Raw genomic sequence first — 7493 nt, 5'->3', positions numbered from 1 at the left:
TTTGCTAGAACAGCCATACTGTATCTTGAGTTTTTCTGCCCCATGATGGCAGTCAAGGAGAAATCACAATAGCAACGTTCCCCGGACCGGTACTTTCAGATCTGTTGGACCAGCTCCCATTAACAGTGATGTTAATCAACTTGGGATGATGAGAGGCCAACACATCTGGAAGGTACTGGATTGGAGAAGGCTTCCCAGAATGGACCCACATCTCTGTCCCCAGTGTTTTAATTTATAGGAAGGGTGGGCTGGATCACCTGCTATTCCTGTCCAATTTCTCATCTTCACTTCTAAGAAGAGCTTGCAGGCATATATAGGTGGCATCATTAAAAGTCAACTTTGCCAGTGCAAAGGCTCTATCCAGAAGTTATATTGAATACAGAAAATTTAGAAGGTGGGGCATTTGACTCAATCCTGATACTGTCACCCAAGGTGCACACATGCAGTCATTCCTTCTGCTAATGTTGACATCATTCTAGGTTTAATAAACAGGGTTACAGAGGCAGCTAGATTGTACCAGCAGAACAGGAAGAATCCACTAATCCTCAGCGAGGTTGTCATATGTCTTTTTTCCTGTGTGCATTGCTTTAGAGCATTTCCAAGAGAGAAATAGGGGTAGAAAGCAAAATCACCTATCAGGATCTCCTGTACGCACCCATCCACCCTTTAGGTTTTTCTATGGTGACCTGCCTTTCAGACCATCAGACCACATGTGCAGCAGCCACTGCTGGAGCCTTGACTGACAAGCAAATGAGACTCAGTGGAACAAACGGCACGATTCTTCACAGCCTGAAGACACAAAGGGGCTGAAGACCCTTCTCTTTTCTTTCTTGCTCTCATCCTGTTTAAGCTGCCCCAACTGGTGCTCTCCAGGTATGCTGGAGTAATGCTTCCATCAGCCTCAGCTTACTGGTAGAAAGTACTTGGTCGCTCCTGACTTCTGGGTTAGTTCCAAGAGCAATTCATAGGTGGATTTGCTTTGCCAGGCCAGCAAGTGGGAACAGCAGAGAAAAAGAGCAGAAGAAAAGATTCTGGGTCTGGTTTCTAAGTGTCCATAATCCAACACTAAGCAGTTTTGGATCGGGTGGAACTATACATTTTAGGAACGTCATATACATCACCATAGCTATCTTGCAGATAAAGGCAGGATGTCATTAATTTGTTAATTAAAACTCCAATAATTCTGTGGACAAACATATGGTAAACAGAGAATGGAGAAAGTATAGAAGTATATTATTCATTTCCACCCTATTGCCTCAGTCCAAGAAGGATAACAATGCACAAAAGTGTATCCTTGTTAATGGAGCCACAAATCTATAAGAATAATATCCAAATGACTTTTTGTTCATTTTTTTTTAAAAAAAGCAAAATACCAAGACTGCACAAGCAGCTGTCTATGCAAGATGAAGTCCACACATCTCTGATAGATGACAAGTGAATCAACTTTGACAGCATTAGTCTTCTTCTTGGATGACAGAAGAAATGCTTTCCTACATTCAAGAAAACAGGAGAACAAAATTACCATCCGATACATAAACATGTAATTCAGAAATAATCTGGAAGTATATTTCACTGACATCAGTGGAACATTTGAGCAAGTATGCCTACAGCCAGGGCACAGAGCAGCTGGCTATCTCTCTGGCAGGTCCATGAATGGGAAACTGCTGAGCGGTAGAAATCTAAAAGTCATGAGCAATGAGAAATACTGAAAAGCAGGGAAGGTGCCCAACTCTTTTTTTTTTTTTATGAACCGTTAAAAACTTTTTGTAGATTCTAAATTATTTTTATATCAGCCAGTTAATATCAAAAACCTAATTTAAAACAAAAAATACAGATTGGCCTGTGTTAATCAGAAACATCATTGCAATATAATAGGATGTAAGCACATCCCCCCCCCCCTTTTCAGTGTTTTAAAACCTAAATTACCCTCGTCTTTTGTTTAGCGATTTCCTCAATGGTTAGTCCCTGGAATTCATTCTGGAGGGTTGTATTTCACAGCTCTGGTTATGTTTCATTTCTAAAGCCAAACTAAAAGAAGGAGATCAAGAAGGCTTGCTTGAAAGAGTAGGAGTCAAAAAAAAAAAAGAAACCCACCTCCCTTTTTTGAATCCTATTCTTGCATCTTCTCCTTCATTCTTTCTTCCCTAAAAGAAAGGAAGCCAAGAAGAAGTATGTGGAAATCCTTTGGAGGGAGCCTTCCCCTCCTCAGATGTATTGGATGATGATGTATATAAAAGACACATCATTCATGTCAGAAAGACTGGGTTTTGGGGTGGGGGACGGAGTCCATGTTTTTTGTTTTGTTTTTTTACAGCAGATGGTTTTTCATTGTTTCTGTAACTGTGTTTAGTCTATTTGGGGTACGCGTTGCCAATCTTGTATGTTTGCCCCCAGGTTTCAGAACTGTGGTACCAAAATTCAGTAGCCTATTTGGAGAGACCACAAAGTCATGTGGGGCCACAGCTTGCCTACTTGTGGAAGAACGATGGTGTCTTCTTATGCTCTCCAGGGTAGCTGGCTACAGCTCCTCTCATCTCTAGCCAGCATGGCCAATGGAGTGCACCAAGTTGGAGAAAGCTGATATATCTATTTCACTAATGACAGATTGAACATAAATACTGCAAATTCCACTAGCCACAAATAAGAGACAAAAAGATTCAGGGAATGTCATTAGTTCACAGAAGTGTGAAAAATCTTTTTTAGATTAAAAAAAAAAACCTTAAATGTGTGTGCTGATGGGTCTGAGCATCCTAACTGATCATGGTATGTTAGCTGCCTAATGGAAGGGATGAACATAAAGGAGAAGCAGGAATATGGAATGGTATATCTGGGAAAAGACATGGCTCACCAGCTAGCTGGAACCTGGAACAGAAGGAGCTTCATATAGCTACAGTATATTATGCTGTAGATCTCACTTGGGTGAAGGCCAAATAACATTACTAGAATCAGTACACATCGGAGATTATATGCTGTTTCAATGGTATTGCAATTAATATAACTTTTCCCAGGCTTCCTGTTGGGTTGTTTTTGCAAACATGCTAGCTCTTTGAAGGCCTGCTTTGAACTTCCCAATCAAACCAAAGTCCTTTACCAGAATGATCATATTTGAAATTGTACAGGTCTAGAATCAAGTGACAGACCCAACATTTCAGCATGAGATTTGTGCCATTAGATTACATAGTCTGGGCAGTCACTTGGTGAAAAGGTGAACATCTCAATCGGTAGACTGTTGTAGGCACTCCTCTCTCATAACTTCACCTGTCCACTTCCATAACAACATCCTTGTTAACTCTGGTTCAGTGGCCATTGAATAGGGACTGGAATTCTTTAATCCATCTGTGACCTCCAGTGGAACTTTCGCATGCCAGCCTCTGCTGTAACCCAATACCTGCAGTCCCATTTCAGGGGGGACATTAGCTCCAGCTCTTTCAAACCTCACATTTTCAACCCTTCTTTCTTTGGAACATAAAAAGCAAGGAAAAATGTTTCCTTTAAACTCCATTCTCCTTCATCCACTCCCTAAAAAACACAAAGATTCCATCCACCTGGATGCTTAGCCTTTGTATTGTGTTTAGTTCTCCCTGTTTTAGTCTTGCTCCATGCTCAGTTTTGAAACTTGTAGATGATACACATGTACCTAGGAAATACAAAATAAGCTGGGATACAGTCACTGAGATGGACAATCTGCAACTTACTGGCTGTCTTGTTTTTTTGCAGACTACAGAGGTCCTTCTCCAGTGTTGCATCCTTGAGATGCAGCATCAAGTTTTAAAATTCTTGTGGTGTGAACTTCCACATATGAAAAAATAACCCAGTAAAATAGTTGTGTTAAATCTCCGCTTCACTGAACATACCTCTTTTATTTAAAAAAGCCTGTTCTGTCCTTGTGCCTCTATGACAACTAGTGTGGTACTGGATGAAGAGAAGAAACTTATCCGTGTTGAAATCGTGACTCAGTAAGGAAACTTACTTATCCTGAAGTAGCCTAACCTACAGTACCTCAGATGTTTGACAACAACATTAACAGGGATTTGTTGTTATTGATCAAAAGTGGGTAAATATTATATGTGATCATTATTCTACTTAACTATAATTTGTACTATTTAATGGCAGCTTATTCTGCAGAAACCAATCAGTAAAACTTTTCACAGCATAGCATTAAAGTCCATCTATCAGTGTCTCTGTGTTATTTGGCCCCTAAAAGATATTTCAGGCAGCATTCTCACTGACACATTCTGTACCCTCCAAGTTGTCTTCAGGGACAGGCCAACACAAAGTGTGTCATAATAATCTAATTAAGCTACTGGGAGTAAGCCATCCCTATCCAGAACAAGTCAAAGCTTATGGGCCAACCACAGCTGGTAAAGTGCAGCACTGACTGCAAGGCCGTTTGGGCCTCAAGTCACAAAGATGAATCCAGGGGAGCACCAAGGCTGCCCACTTACTCTTTCAGGGGAATACAACCCCTTCTACAGTTGGGGAGTTATTCAGTTCCTGTGGCCATGAGCCATTAAATCACAACACCTCCATGTTATCTGGATTTATATTTATTGTCCTTATCCAGCCCATTAGAGTTTCAAACACCAGTTGAACATCTGGACCATCTCATTTCATATGACCAGGAGAAATAGAGCTAGGTATCATCCACACCCTGGTGGCATTCAACCCCAGGCCTCACTCAGTAGTTTCAGGAGGTACAAAACATTAAGAGTGATAGAATGGACCTGCAGAGCCCCACATCTTTACTGCAGTGGGGCACAGTAAATGTCCCCAGTGCCATCTTTGGAACTAATTCTGCAATTGGAGCAGAGCCATGGATCACTGGAGAACTGTACTTCCCACTCCAACCCAAGATAGGCAACCCAGATAACTTAACTGTAAGGTATCAAAAAAACACAGATTCAAAAGGATCAACTGACGTGCACTCCTATCTTTCTGCAGAGCATCTATCAAGACCACCAAGAGAGTTTTGGTGCCACAGCCTATCTGAAGCTTGACTGGAATGGGTCTAGATAATCCATACCCTCCAGGAATGATGAAGCTTGTCAGCTACCATCCTCTTGAGCACCTTGCCCAAAAAGAAATATTTGTAACAAGATTATGGTTCTCAAGTATCTCTTTAGATTATTCTTTTAAGGTAGGGGGCTATCTCCTGATGTATAAGAAATCATCTACAGTATCTACTGAATCCATCCTTTCAGCACAAGGCTGTTTGATTTTCTACATCAGTGTCTAAGTCATAAGTAAATGCTTATCACTCTTACACTTTTTCATCAGCTATAACCAGTTTAATATCTTCCCCCAACCTTCCAGCCACTTGCCATCAGCTCAGCAGTAAACTTCCTGGAAGTTGTACATAGTTGGCTGTAGTATTTCTTCGAGTGGGAGAAAAAAGAGACTTCTGGAGTGACATAGTTGCAGGGACTATGCAGCAAATCTCAGGGACAAGGCACAACTCTTGACTACAGGTTTAATCTCTGTTTTTTTTTCCATTTAATGGTATTAGGGAGCAGAAAATCGTGAAAACCTTTGCTTGAGTCTCTTGAAGGTTATTACTAGTCTGAGAGGACAATATTGCATTAGGCAGACCATCTGTCACAGTATACAGAGACTCCTTATATCCCAGTAAAAATAAGTTGACACATTGAAAAAATGCCTATAGGCAAGACTGGTTCACTGTAGAGGAAGCATTTGTAGCCTTCACATATCCACATATCTATATCTATATCTTTTATGTATCTATTTTTTAAATTGTTGTATACTGCCCAGAGTCACCTTGTGTGAGATGGGAAGCTAGATACTGTAAATATGATAAATAAAATAAAATATATCTATTTAGGGCATTTTATACATACAATTTATTAAAACAATAATAATATTTAATAATGTTTAATACAATTGATTAAAACAATAATAATGTTAAGCACATCCTATCAATAGAGAAAATCATTAAAAAAAAACTATTCTCCAGATTCAAGAAGGCACATTGATTTGTTACTGGTAAGATCAAAAGAACTTCAGAAAATTCCAAAACTGACACTAGTAGAGCTGTATCATCTTTGTCTACACTCAGGACTTCTCCTTCCAGCCCTACCAAGGGCAATGTTGAAACCAAAGCAAATAGCTGTGAATAAAAGCAAACTATTGAACAAACTTCAGAGCTATACTTGAAAGCAAAAACTGCCCTCCCTGAATCTCCCTATTTTCCCATCATCACTAACTGGTCTTGCCAAGGGTCTGTGGTCACCCATTTCACAAGGAACATCCCATTCAGCACAGAGAAATTCTCCTCTAATTCAGAGACGTCCCTTGTGGTGTCAGGAATGACTCAACACTCTCCCCGAGGCAGACTAATCTCCCTGTACCCTTGGGGGAGGGATTTGCTATTCACAAGACAAGAATAAAGATCCACTCCCCTGCTCCCAGTTCTGTCTCCAAAGGAGCTTTTTTTTTTTTTTTTGGTCCTGAAAATACAGAGACATTCTCATCAAGCCTATAAGGGAACACACCGTGGGAAAATCACGGCTCTTCTTGTTGGCTCCAAACTTCTCTGGAGCCAGACGCTATGGGAGAAACCATCTGAGAATGCTCAGACTTGTCCCCAAACAACTTCAGGACACAGAGAAGTTCGGCAAAATATGACAAGAGAAGTGGGTGCCTCACCACCTCCTTTTCCAAATCTGGGCCAAATTAAAAGACAAATCAGAAACCCAACAGTGAACTGTGTCCAAGTTTCAGATCAAGGGAGGGGGATCAAAATTCAAATTCCTGCTCAATACACACACTGGTTGTGTTCACACAACACATTTACCTGGATCATTTCTATATCTGACATATTCTACAAATCCTCAGTCAAGCATTAGTCAAACTAACCTTCCCCTGGTCAAGCTTCATTACCCAAATCCAGAAACCAGATGATTTGAGTCAACTAATGGCTGATTTTATATACTGCAATAAGTCATAATGCATTTTAGTTTTTTTTTTTTTTTTTACATATTGTATTGTTTGAGTGCAGCCTTTGTGACTTATAACTATGTTCGATGACTTAGTGTGTTGGAAGAACCCTGTCAATTGAGGATTATTCAACAAACCATAGTTAAGGAAGCCATTGCTTAGCAGGACATCAAAATCGGCACTATCTCTCAGCCAAGCCTAGATATACAAAAAGTGCATCCTTGGGGCCTTAAGCAGCCCTCATGTCAGCCTCCCAAGTAGACCAGACAGGGAACATGAAAAGATGAGCTAATTCTACTTTATTGTAAGGCTATATTAACAGAATCTTTCAAGTCTGAAAGTACAAATCTCCCACCATCTCTTAGTTACGGTGGATCCTTTCTAAATTTCTTTTTCTGCCCATTATTCAGTTGTGGCCTCCTCCCCCTTTTATCCGATCATTCCCTAGACAGCACCTCTTCCCCCCGTCTTCCAAGATCATTCTCACATTCCATTACACCTCACTAGGACCCCTTTTGTGGACCCCAGAATAGGGGGAA

Source organism: Python bivittatus, unplaced genomic scaffold (assembly GCF_059951505.1).
Source record: "Python bivittatus isolate LINGU-HERP-01145 unplaced genomic scaffold, Pbiv_v1 ctg000410_np1212, whole genome shotgun sequence".
Classification (NCBI taxonomy): Eukaryota; Metazoa; Chordata; class Lepidosauria; order Squamata; family Pythonidae; genus Python; species Python bivittatus.
This window is presented reverse-complemented; position numbering follows the sequence as displayed.